The 12,922-nt window shown below is 44.8% G+C and overlaps 6 non-coding genes and 1 pseudogene across 6 annotated transcripts; all 7 read right to left on the reverse strand.

The window, feature by feature from the left end:
- Positions 1-43: 43 nt before the first annotated feature.
- Positions 44-125, reverse strand: trnal-uag (transfer RNA leucine (anticodon UAG)). Its single transcript has one exon. It is a non-coding gene; the product is annotated as a tRNA-Leu (tRNA).
- Positions 126-1,322: 1,197 nt separating this feature from the next.
- Positions 1,323-1,404, reverse strand: trnal-uag (transfer RNA leucine (anticodon UAG)). The gene has a single exon. It is a non-coding gene; the product is annotated as a tRNA-Leu (tRNA).
- Positions 1,405-2,633: 1,229 nt separating this feature from the next.
- Positions 2,634-2,715, reverse strand: trnal-uag (transfer RNA leucine (anticodon UAG)). Its single transcript has one exon. It is a non-coding gene; the product is annotated as a tRNA-Leu (tRNA).
- A 1,197-nt stretch (positions 2,716-3,912) lies between these two features.
- Positions 3,913-3,994, reverse strand: trnal-uag (transfer RNA leucine (anticodon UAG)). Its single transcript has one exon. It is a non-coding gene; the product is annotated as a tRNA-Leu (tRNA).
- A 1,049-nt stretch (positions 3,995-5,043) lies between these two features.
- trnal-aag (transfer RNA leucine (anticodon AAG)) lies at positions 5,044-5,126 on the reverse strand. The gene has a single exon. It is a non-coding gene; the product is annotated as a tRNA-Leu (tRNA).
- Positions 5,127-6,183: 1,057 nt separating this feature from the next.
- trnal-uag (transfer RNA leucine (anticodon UAG)) lies at positions 6,184-6,266 on the reverse strand. The gene has a single exon. It is a non-coding gene; the product is annotated as a tRNA-Leu (tRNA).
- A 6,135-nt stretch (positions 6,267-12,401) lies between these two features.
- LOC141346636 (5S ribosomal RNA) lies at positions 12,402-12,520 on the reverse strand (annotated as a pseudogene).
- Between the last annotated feature and the right edge of the window lie 402 nt (positions 12,521-12,922).

Genomic DNA, 12,922 nt, shown 5'->3' on the forward strand with positions numbered 1-12,922 from the left:
CAAGCGGGTTAGAGGGCCTCCCTGCCTTGGTTAAAATTGCTGCTGGCAGCGATGGGATTCGAACCCACGCCCCCGAAGAGACTGGAGCCTAAATCCAGCGCCTTAGACCACTCGGCCACGCTACCCTGGGATTTGCACTTTCGTGGGCCATTTTCTGCCCTCTTCCCCCACCCCAAATATAGAGAGAACGTCGGCCGCCGGACCTTAATCCAGCGCCTTAGACCGCTCGGCCACGCTACCTTGTCATGGTGTGTTCCACGGGTCTTTACGACAGGTCAAACGGCCTCCCAAATACTGACTCTGCGGAACGGCTGCAGTCTAATCCTGTTTGCGTAAAACAAGCCCGCTCCCAAGCGGGTTAGAGGGCCTCCCTGCCTTGGTTAAAATGCCTGCTGGCAGCAATGGGATTTAGACTGGAGCCTAAATCAAATGCCTTAGACCTCTTGGCCACGCTACCCTGGAATGCTCACTTTCGTGGGCCCTTTTCTGCCCTCTTCCCCCACCCCAAAGATAGAGAAAATGTCGGCCGCCGGACCTTCTTTGCAAAGCCTCTGGAGTGCGGGCAAAGAATGTTTTTTTGTGTATAGGCACAATAGCCTTCCAAAACTCTGTCTTGGCAGTAGTGGGATTCAAACCCACGCCCCCGAAGAGACTGGAGCCTTAATCCAGCAGCTTAGACCACTCGGCCACTTTTTTTTTCTTGTCGCGCTTCGCCGCAAGCTGATGCCTAGTAATTCGAAGCCGTAAAGGCATCCTTTATACAGGGGTATGCAGTCCTACTCCTGGTGGCCCCCTTCCTGTGGAGTGGAGGTCAGCATCAAGCAGGCTCCTGATTGGTTAACGCGGCGCGAATTGACGCAGAAGTTCAGATTTTTCACCTCGGGCAGCAGACGCGAATGCTTGTCAGACGCGTGATTCACAAAAAAGCACAATTCGCACTTAACGCACCTAACACGCCAGACGCTCAATTCGCGCCATTCGCGAGAACTAGACGCGCGGATGAGGCGAATTCGCGTCTACCGCGCCGCGCTAAACGCCTCATTCGCGCCGCAAGAACTCCAGGCGGGTGTAAACACGTCTTACCATTGACTTAACATTGAAATCACTCGGACCAGACGCATATTCCCGTTTGGTGTGAGCGTAGCATTAGACCGTGCGGCCATGCTACCTCGTCGGGTTGCGCTCCAAAGGTCTCTTCGACAGGTGGAACGGCCTCCCTAATACTTACTCTGCAGAACTGCTGCAGTCTAATCCTTTTTGCGTGAAATAATCCCGCTGCCAAGCGGGTTAGAGGGCCTCCCTGCCTTGGTTAAAATTGCTGCTGGCAGCGATGGGATTCGAACCCACGCCCCCGAAGAGACTGGAGCCTAAATCCAGCGCCTTAGACCACTCGGCCACGCTACCCTGGGATTTGCACTTTCGTGGGCCATTTTCTGCCCTCTTCCCCCACCCCAAATATAGAGAGAACGTCGGCCGCCGGACCTTAATCCAGCGCCTTAGACCGCTCGGCCACGCTACCTTGTCATGGTGTGTTCCACGGGTCTTTACGACAGGTCAAACGGCCTCCCAAATACTGACTCTGCGGAACGGCTGCAGTCTAATCCTGTTTGCGTAAAACAAGCCCGCTCCCAAGCGGGTTAGAGGGCCTCCCTGCCTTGGTTAAAATGCCTGCTGGCAGCAATGGGATTTAGACTGGAGCCTAAATCAAATGCCTTAGACCTCTCGGCCACGCTACCCTGGAATGCTCACTTTTGTGGGCCCTTTTCTGCCCTCTTCCCCCACCCCAAAGATAGAGAAAACGTCGGCCGCCGGACGTTCTTTGCAAAGCCTCTGGAGTGCGGGCAAAGAATGTTTTTTTGTGTATAGGCACAATAGCTTTCCAAAACTCTGTCTTGGCAGTAGTGGGATTCAAACCCACGCCCCCGAAGAGACTGGAGCCTTAATCCAGCGGCTTAGACCACTCGGCCACGCTACCCTGCCACAGCCGCCTTCGTGGGCCCTTTTTTTTTCTTGTCGCGCTTCGCCGCAAGCTGATGCCTTGTAATTCGAAGCCGTAAAGGCATCCTTTATACAGGGGTATGCAGTCCTACTCCTGGTGGCCCCCTTCCTGTGGAGTGGAGGTCAGCATCAAGCAGGCTCCTGATTGGTTAACGCGGCGCGAATTGACGCAGAAGTTCAGATTTTTCACCTCGGGCAGCAGACGCGAATGCTTGTCAGACGCGTGATTCACAAAAAAAGCACAATTCGCGCTTAACGCACCTAACACGCCAGACGCTCAATTCGCGCCATTCGCGAGAACTAGACGCGCGGATGAGGCGAATTCGCGTCTACCGCGCCGCGCTAAACGCCTCATTCGCGCCGCAAGAACTCCAGGCGGGTGTAAACACGTCTTACCATTGACTTAACATTGAAATCACTCGGACCAGACGCATATTCCCGTTTGGTGTGAGCGTAGCATTAGACCGTGCGGCCATGCTACCTCGTCGGGTTGCGCTCCAAGGGTCTCTTCGACAGGTGGAACGGCCTCCCTAATACTTACTCTGCAGAACTGCTGCAGTCTAATCCTGTTTGCGTGAAATAATCCCGCTGCCAAGCGGGTTAGAGGGCCTCCCTGCCTTGGTTAAAATTGCTGCTGGCAGCGATGGGATTCGAACCCACGCCCCCGAAGAGACTGGAGCCTAAATCCAGCGCCTTAGACCACTCGGCCACGCTACCCTGGGATTTGCACTTTCGTGGGCCATTTTCTGCCCTCTTCCCCCACCCCAAATATAGAGAGAACGTCGGCCGCCGGACCTTAATCCAGCGCCTTAGACCGCTCGGCCACGCTACCTTGTCATGGTGTGTTCCACGGGTCTTTACGACAGGTCAAACGGCCTCCCAAATACTGACTCTGCGGAACGGCTGCAGTCTAATCCTGTTTGCGTAAAACAAGCCCGCTCCCAAGCGGGTTAGAGGGCCTCCCTGCCTTGGTTAAAATGCCTGCTGGCAGCAATGGGATTTAGACTGGAGCCTAAATCAAATGCCTTAGACCTCTTGGCCACGCTACCCTGGAATGCTCACTTTCGTGGGCCCTTTTCTGCCCTCTTCCCCCACCCCAAAGATAGAGAAAATGTCGGCCGCCGGACCTTCTTTGCAAAGCCTCTGGAGTGCGGGCAAAGAATGTTTTTTTGTGTATAGGCACAATAGCCTTCCAAAACTCTGTCTTGGCAGTAGTGGGATTCAAACGCACGCCCCCGAAGAGACTGGAGCCTTAATCCAGCAGCTTAGACCACTCGGCCACTTTTTTTTTCTTGTCGCGCTTCGCCGCAAGCTGATGCCTTGTAATTCGAAGCCGTAAAGGCATCCTTTATACAGGGGTATGCAGTCCTACTCCTGGTGGCCCCCTTCCTGTGGAGTGGAGGTCAGCATCAAGCAGGCTCCTGATTGGTTAACGCGGCGCGAATTGACGCAGAAGTTCAGATTTTTCACCTCGGGCAGCAGACGCGAATTCTTGTCAGACGCGTGATTCACAAAAAAGCACAATTCGCGCTTAACGCACCTAACACGCCAGACGCTCAATTCGCGCCATTCGCGAGAACTAGACGCGCGGATGAGGCGAATTCGCGTCTACCGCGCCGCGCTAAACGCCTCATTCGCGCCGCAAGAACTCCAGGCGCGTGTAAACACGTCTTACCATTGACTTAACATTGAAATCACTCGGACCAGACGCATATTCCCATTTGGTGTGAGCGTAGCATTAGACCGTGCGGCCATGCTACCTCGTCGGGTTGCGCTCCAAGGGTCTCTTCGACAGGTGGAACGGCCTCCCTAATACTTACTCTGCAGAACTGCTGCAGTCTAATCCTGTTTGCGTGAAATAATCCCGCTGCCAAGCGGGTTAGAGGGCCTCCCTGCCTTGGTTAAAATGGCTGCTGGCAGCGATGGGATTCGAACCCACGCCCCCGAAGAGACTGGAGCCTAAATACAGCGCCTTAGACCACTCGGCCACGCTACCCTGGGATTTGCACTTTCGTGGGCCATTTTCTGCCCTCTTCACCCACCCCAAATATAGAGAGAACGTCGGCCGCCGGACCTTCTATGCAAAGCCTCTGGAATGCGGGCAAAGAACTTTTTTTTTTTGCGTACCCACAATAGCCTTCCAAAACTCTGTCTTGGCAGCAGTGGGATTCAAACCCACACCCCCGAAGAGACTGGAGCCTTAATCCAACGCCTTATGCTACGTTCACACCAAACGTGAATACGCGTCTAAATTCTCGCCTGCCGCTTCTATTTATACGCGTGACCACTTTGTGTTCATTCGCCCGTCAAGAGCGAAATGGACGCGCATAAAAACAAAAGTTTGAAGCGAAATTTACGCGCGTCAGGTGCATCAGAGAGGCGAAAGTTTCAAAAAGTTTCGAACCCTATTGGCAGCCATCTTTTTACAAGACGTCTGTTGTTGATCGGTCATTTATCGAGAGTGTCACTGCTCTGTATTTGCTCTGGAGAGCAGAACACGGTGTAGGGATCATCGTCGCTGTATTTGGGTTGCGCTTCGCCACAAGCTGATGCCTTGTAATTCGCCGCCGTAAAGGCATCCTTAATACAGGGTATGCAGTCCTACTCCTGGTGGCGCCCTTCCTGTGGAGTGGAGGTCCATCTCTGATCAAGCACACCTGAATCCGCTAATCAAGGCCCTTGGGTCTTATGTGAAAACGATAGCCAGCTGTGTTGCATTTAAAATCAAAATGATCAGGCAGCTGTTATTTCACCCAAAACTTTTCATGAGTAACACTGGATTTCTCCATTCTTGTAGACTACTCATTGTTTTTCATTAATATAATTTTCAAATTCGTTGAATTGTTTGTTTGTTTTTTATTGCACCTCTCCTATGATTGTAAATTATTGGTGTGCCTCTGTTGGAATGGAGCAGAGGCTGGGACAAGCTTTAAGCACTGACTTTGCTAAATGGCAAATAATGCGAAAGCGGCTAAGTTTGGATGAGTATTCAGCGTCACTTCTCCAGTCGCTTCGCAGCCTCAGGAGCTTTCCAAAAGACTTCCGTGGCAGCGGTGAGATTCGAAACCCACGCCCCCGAAGAGACTGGAGCCTTAATCCAGCGCCTTAGACCGCTCGGCCACGCTACCTTGTCATGGTGTGTTCCACGGGTCTTTACGACAAGTCAAACGGCCTCCCAAATACTGACTCTGCGGAACGGCTGCAGTCTAATCCTGTTTGCGTAAAACAAGCCCGCTCTCAATCGGGTTAGAGGGCCTCCCTGCCTTGGTTAAAATGCCTGCTGGCAGCAATGGGATTTAGACTGGAGCCTAAATCAAATGCCTTAGACCTCTCGGCCACGCTACCCTGGAATGCTCACCTTCGTGGGCCCTTTTCTGCCCTCTTCCCCCACCCCAAAGATAGAGAAAACGTCGGCCGCCGGACCTTCTTTGCAAAGCCTCTGGAGTGCGGGCAAAGAATGTTTTTTTTTGTGTATAGGCACAATAGCCTTCCAAAAGTCTGTCTTGGTAGTAGTGGGATTCAAACCCACGCACCCGAAGAGACTGGAGCCTTAATCCAGCGGCTTAGACCACTCGGCCACGCTACCCTGGCACATCCACCTTCGTGGGCCCTTTTTTTTTCTTGTCGCGCTTCGCCGCAAGCTGATGCCTTGTAATTCGAAGCCGTAAAGGCATCCTTTATACAGGGGTATGCAGTCCTACTCCTGGTGGCCCCCTTCCTGTGGAGTGGAGGTCAGCATCAAGCAGGCTCCTGATTGGTTAACGCGGCGCGAATTGACGCAGAAGTTCAGATTTTTCACCTCGGGCAGCAGACGCGAATTCTTGTCAGACGCGTGATTCACAAAAAAAGCACAAATCGCGCTTAATGCGCCAGACGCTCAATTCGCGCCATTCGAGCAAACTAGACACGCGGATGAGGCGAATTCGCGTCTACCGCGCCGCAAGAACTCCAGGCGCGTGTAAACACGTCTTACCATTGACTTAACATTGAAATCACTCGGACCAGACGCATATTCCCGGTGTGAACGTAGCATTAGACTGCGCGGCCATTCTACCTCGTCGGGTTGCGCTCCAAGGGTCTCTTCGACAGGTGGAACGGCCTCCCTAATACTTACTCTGCAGAACTGCTGCAGTGTAATCCTGTTTGCGTGAAATAAGGCCTCCCTGCCTTGGTTAAAATGGCTGCTGGCAGCGATGGGATTCGAACCCACGCCCCCAAAGAGACTGGAGCCTAAATCCAGCACCTTAGACCACTCGGCCACGCTATCCTGGGATTTGCATTTTCGTGGGCCTTTTTCTGCCCTCTTACGTCGGCCGCCGGACCTTCTTTGCAAAGCCTCTGGAATGCGGGCAAAGAACTTTTTTTTTTTGAGTAGGCACAATAGCCTTTTGGCTAATTGCGGGACCCGCGGGTTGAAAAAAAAACCCCGACTCGCGCATCACTACCGTGCATCACTAGTGGGAGCATCTGAAGCGAAGGCACCCCATTGTTACTCGTGACGCCGGAGAACAGAAGTAACGTTACTCTCGCCAATGTTTACTAAATTAATTGCATGTTTGTGTAATGTTAGTAGTGTATTGTGCAACGTGTCCTTGAGCTCTCCGCACTTTGTTGATGTGAGCTAACGGTGGTCTTAAGTGGTCTTTGGGAATTTATACTTTGTAAATCAGAGTTGTTATAACACCAGGTGCATGCAGTGTTCCCAATGCATTTGTGTGCATAAAAAAAAGTTATAACAATTTTGAGCTTTACTTACTTTTGTAAACACACTGCTATTATTTTGAACAACTGTATATGGTGTTGTTGTATGTCATATTGTATAGGTAGGAATGTATAGATATTTTATAAACATGATATATTGTGTGGCTGTGACATTTATATTAATTTAGAGGAAATATTTTATGTTGTGTTGTTTGTTTTCTTAAGGACCGCCAGGCTATATGACTCCAGCCATAGGGGCCTGGGCGAGAGCTACGACAAAGCCCACTCCGCCATTGCTGTCCAAACAGTCTGCTCCGCCATGGCTCACAGAGTTCCTGATCCACCATGGCTTCCTGAACTGTCTGCTCCACCATAGCTTCCTGAGCTCCATGATCTGCCATGGCTTTCCGAACTTCCCTATCAACAATAGCTCCCTGAACTGTCTGTACAGCTATTGCCCCCCGAGCTCCCTGATCCACCATGGCTCTCCAAGCTCCTTGATTCGCCCTGGAGGCTTCTATGTCTTCCTCAGTTACCAGCCTCCCCCCTCCCCGTGTGATTGTTATGGAGTGCCTTCCAGGAGGGGGGGGGGTTATGTCATGTTTATAAACTGATTTTGCCTTATTTTTCCCATCCTTGTTTCTGTTTGGTTCAAGATTCCTTGTTTGGTCATGTTTAGTTTATTATTTCCTGCTGCACCTGAGTTTAATTATCCTGTGTATATAAGTTCTGCTTGTCCCTTCCTTTTTGACCGGTGTTGGATGTATGTTCCCCTCCTTACCTGTCTGGATTACCCTTTGTGGATTTGATAAAAAAAAACTTTAGTTTAATTCTCATTTCGTTGCATACACACAGTCAGGACACTATGAAGGTAAAAGAGATATAAGGCTAAACAAGGCTTAAAGTACTGTGTGTGACTTTGAAAGTGCAAAGAGTAAAGGGTTTTACCCACTGTGTGAGCAGTGTATAGTTAAAAATGACCAAAAAGTGTAATTTTGCAACAGAAAAAATGCTGTGCAAATGAGAATTCCATGAAGTGTTTGAAGTATGTGCTAAAAGAGAAGAGTTGTAAAATGTAGCTTGGCCGGTAGGTAACAGAAAATATATATAATGGGTTGATGAGCAGCTATTTGTGGATAGATAGAGGAGGGATATGAAAATGTGTTACTGCTGAATACAACTGGTTAATCCGTTTTTTTTAAATACTTTCTTTAATGTATAATTAAAAAGAAAATTAATGAAGGCCAACTGCTTAGGATTGTTTATTTTAGCAAATATATTAGAAAAGATACAGAACACAAAATTAGATTAATATTTCCATGCTTCTCCTGATAAAGTCCATAAAAGTAAACAGATAATACAACATTAAATTGAGATGAAGTAAACAATAAGCTAAAACACATTTCAAATCAATGGGAACAAGTCATTTTGTTCAGTTTATGTCAATTCATTTGTAATCCTTCAGTTACATTGTTGCTTTTTTCCAGCAAGGTGAAAGTTTGACTACTATTTTGATGCAGAGAAATCAACACATGGAATTGAGTTACACCTCTTCATAATCACAATTTGAGGGAATCTACTGTAATCACTCAATGTTTGAAACTACAGTAAAGCAGATGGTCTGGAATGGCCTCAAAAGTACAAAACCAAAAAAGCTTTATGATGAAACAAAAAGATGAAGGATGCATGAAGGTGAGCAGATGTAGCCCACATTCAGCTCCGGTGTGAACATAGACTTGATTTCACACAGCTTTTTCCTCAATACACTCTTGAACAAAGAACACAGATAAAGTCTTACATTTGCTATTGTTATGTAAGTGTGATCGAAAACAATGTTTAAGTACTTTGACTACAATTGAATGTCTTTCAAAATGAATGTGTAAATGATGGTAGAAATTGCTCCTTTTTCTAAACCTCTTCTTGCATTGAAGAAAACGGCAGTTTCTTTCCAGAATGAGTTTTCAAATGACGTTTCATGTTGCTTTGACATGTGAAACTCTTCTCACACTGAACACACTTGTACGCTTTCTCTCCAGTGTGAACTCTCATGTGAATCTTAAGGTTTACTTTAACATTGAAACTCTTTCCACACTGTTTACAGGTAAAACGTTTCTCTCCAGTGTGAATGCTCAAGTGAACCCTGAGGTTTCCTTCTCTTTAACAACTCTTTCCACAGTGATGACACATGAAAGGCTTTTCTCCCATGTGAGTTACTACATGATTCTTAAGATGTTCCCTCCATGTGAAACTCTTTTTGCACTGATGACATTTAAAACTCTTCTTTCTTGAGTGAACCTTCATGTGCTTATTAAGGTTTACACTTTGTCTGAAACTCTTCCCACATTGATCAATATGGTTTCTCTCCAGTGTTGACTTCTCATGTGTGTCTTCAGGTTTCCTTTATAAGTGAAACTCTTTCCACACTGGGGGCAGGTGAAAGGCTTCTCTCAAGTGTGAATTTTCATGTGGACAGTAAGCATAATTTTCTGTGTAAAACTCTTTCCACATTGAGGACATATGAACGGCTTCAATTCGGTGTGAATGTTCATGTGAGTCTTAAGAACTCCACTTCGTGTGAAACTTTTTCCACAGAGTTTGCAGGAGTAAGGTTTCTCTCCAGTATGATTTCTCATGTGAATTTTAAGTAGATTTTTTTAGTGTAAAACTCTTTCCACATTGATCTCTTTGGAATGGACTCTCTCCAGTGTGACTTCTTAGGTGAGTCTTAAGTTTTTCATTACATGTGAAACTCTTTCCACACAGTTTGCAGATGAAAGGCTTCTCTCCAGTGTGAATTCTCATGTGGACAGTAAGGCTATTTTTCCCCGAAAATCTCTTTTCACACTGAGGGCAGGCAAAAGGCTTCTCTCCAGTGTGAATTCTCATGTGGACAGTAAGGTTTTTTTTCTGCATAAAACTCTTTTCACACTGAGAACAGGTAAAAGGCTTCTCTCCAGTGTGAGTTTTCATGTGGAAATTAAGATATTTTTTCTGCATAAAACTCTTTCCACACTGAGGGCATATTAACGGCCTCCTTTCAATGTTGACTTTCATGTGACACTTAAGATCTAGATTTCTTGAGAAAGTCTTCCCACACTGTTGGCAGCTGTAAGGTCTCTCTCCAGTGTGAATTCTCATGTTAGAATAAAGTTTTGTACTTTGTGTTTTTTTTTTTTATTTCTGGTGAGGAAGTATTTGTATTCTGTGAACAACTAATTGATTTTTCTTCAGTTTTGAAATCATGTTTCTCATTTTGATCTTTTTCTTCTGTTTTATTGAGTTCTTTACTCTCCTCTTTCGGTGCCATGAGGTCTGAGGTGAAATAAGAAAAATGTAAGTTAACAGCAGTTTAATGGCACAAAGCAACAGAAATCAAAACATTTAGACTAGTGCTGGCAATCAATTAAAAACTATTTCACAATAAATAATTTCACATTGAATCTCCAAATAAATGTAATGTAACAAGTTAAAATAAAGATTGAACATTTAAAATATGTGGCTTATTGGCATCATTTAACAAAGTAGCCTATTGTTAATGAAGACCAGTCTTATTGATACAAATACTGCTGATGATGTGTCTCTATTAAATGCATTTCCTTCCAATTTTTGCCATAATTAAGTAACACTATATATTGTTGTGCTTTTATCACAATCATCATATAATGATAAAAAAACCACCAGCTCCTTTAAAAAAAAATCATTAATCACAACGGTGTGTTCACACTGGGCGTCAGCGTCAACGCTTCCCATTGACTTTGAATGGATGACGCTGCCGCCCTGTGTGAACACACCGTAAGTGTTGTCTCAGATAAAGCCATTCACAGAGTCTGTACGATCAATTTGACGCCACATTGTACAGGCCCCGCCCAAGGCTGTTGACAGACACAGCTGTCTTAAGTGAGCCATGTTTATATTCATGCCAGAGAAGCAGCATTCATTCATCTTCTAATTAAAACCACAGAAGTTACGATGAGTGATTTTCAGTTTCTATTTTATTGTTTGGCTCCAGGGTTGGGGAGTAACAAAATACATGTAACATTGTAGTACAATGGAATTTTTAGTTTACTTGCAACAAAACTTGTCTCTCCGATCGGCCTCAAGGCACAATCTAATCTTGAAAAAGCATCTTAAAGTAAGTCATTCTCAATATTTGAAAACCAGTGCTGTCAATACTGTTCTTGTTGTTCTATATTTATAACATAATGTTTAGTTAAGCAATATTCATCGAGAAAGTAGAGTGCTGATTCCCTGAATATATCCCTGAACAATCCCTGTGATACTGATTTAATGAAATTCAAAACACCAGAGACTTCTTGAAAAAAGGGGCATAACAGGTCTCTAACTCTCACCATAGCACAGAGATTGTGCTTATTAAAGTTGCATTTGTATTCTAGTGCCATTAGATGTTTTGGACAAGATATTAGCACCGTTTAGTAGTGCTGGGGGTAAACGATTATTTTTAAAACGATTATTCGGGCGATTAATTTATCGAATAGTCGACTAATGACTAATTAGATTATTTATCTTTTTTTTTTTTTTTACATAGTTAGCAGTTTCCTCCTAAAAGATGCTCCCAACGGGAAGTCGTGCTGGTGTGGTATGCTAGCTCCATCTTGCAAAGACTGCATATAACTATACCGTTTATGTTTCTGGCTGTGTTTAAAATATTCCCACACCTTTGAGGTAGGACGGCGAGTTGTTTTCTGATGACAGGGCTTGACATTAAGCTTTGACATGTGCTTGTCCTTTCAGACAAGTAAATCAGACATTCGCTTGTCCGAGTAAAAAATTTACTTGTCCAAGGCAAAAAAGAGCCTTTATTGCCGTAAATTAATTTTTCTGAAGCAATAGTCACATCAGTGCTCTATAAGGTCTTACTTTAATCATAATATTGGTGATATTTGCCTTAAATTGATTCTATGACACTTTTTAACTTTATTTTCCTAACCTTACTAAATCATCATTTATATTAAATTCTGAAATTTTATCAATACATTCAATTAGAATAACTAGACTCTGTATGGTTACCATTCAGATTAAATCAGTATCAACAAACTCCATCTTCCCACTGCACAGGAAAAACCCAGTCTGCATCAAAAATGCTATTTAAATGTATTAACTTAGACTGTTTAACTGTGAGAGATGACTAGTGGTTAAAAGAATGAGACATTAAAGGAGATTGGTTTAAATGGATTTGGTGTATTTACAAGGTTCACATAAAAGACTTTAAAACAACACGATAAAACTAGGTAAACTCTGTTAAAAGAATACAGTTCATTTGTCCTTACCCTAAAACAGTCCAAGAATCCCAGTGTGTTGATAAGTCCAATGTGAGTGTCCACCAGTGCATGTACAATCCACAGAAAGTTTAATCCAAAGTTTGCAGGTTGTGAATGGAAAGGTGAGCTCTAAAATTAGCAACTCCTCAATCCAACAGTTTGGTGACTGTCCTTTGTTTTTCATGCTGCTCTCTTATACAGTTGTACTTCCTGCTTCCTGTCATGTGTCTAGTCACATGACAGGCCAACCATCCATCTATTAAAGACACACACACTTAAAATGTTAATAGTAATAAAATGGCCTAAAAAACATGTAAAACACTTAAAACTCTATAATACATTTAAATGATTGTAATAAATAGAGTGGTAAAACACGTCTTTCTAAAAGCCAGCAAATTATATAAATAGTGAAGAAAAGGCAAAAGCTTGCAGCACCTGGTATTCCCAGTCAGTCTCCCATCCAAGTACTTACCATGCCGGACGCTGTATAGCTTCCAAGATCAGACGAGATCAGGCACTCTCAGCGCGGTATGGCCGTAAGCGAGGGCTGCTCCAAAAAGTGGTCTATTTAAAGATCAGCCTCCGTAAAATCCAGAATATTATATAAAAAGTAGGGCTGTCAATCGATTAAAATTTTTAATCGCGATTAATCGCATGGTTGTCTTGAGTTAACTCGCGATTAATCGCACATTTTTATCTGTTCTAAATGTACCTTAAATTAACACTTTTTAAAGTTTTTAATACTCTAATCAACATTGGCATGGATGCTTTAAGCAAATATGTGCTTATTATCAGTGAAACCATACTTGACTAGACTAACTTGTTTCAAATGTCATAGATGTTTTTCAAATAACTTGTTCATGTCTATTAGACACATGAAAAAAAGAACATAGAAACACCAGGTTCCCATTACTTCTCTTTCTTTGCACTGAGCAATTTACTTA

The sequence above is a fragment of the Garra rufa genome, chromosome 1, assembly GCF_049309525.1.
Source record: "Garra rufa chromosome 1, GarRuf1.0, whole genome shotgun sequence".
NCBI lineage: Eukaryota > Metazoa > Chordata > Actinopteri > Cypriniformes > Cyprinidae > Garra > Garra rufa.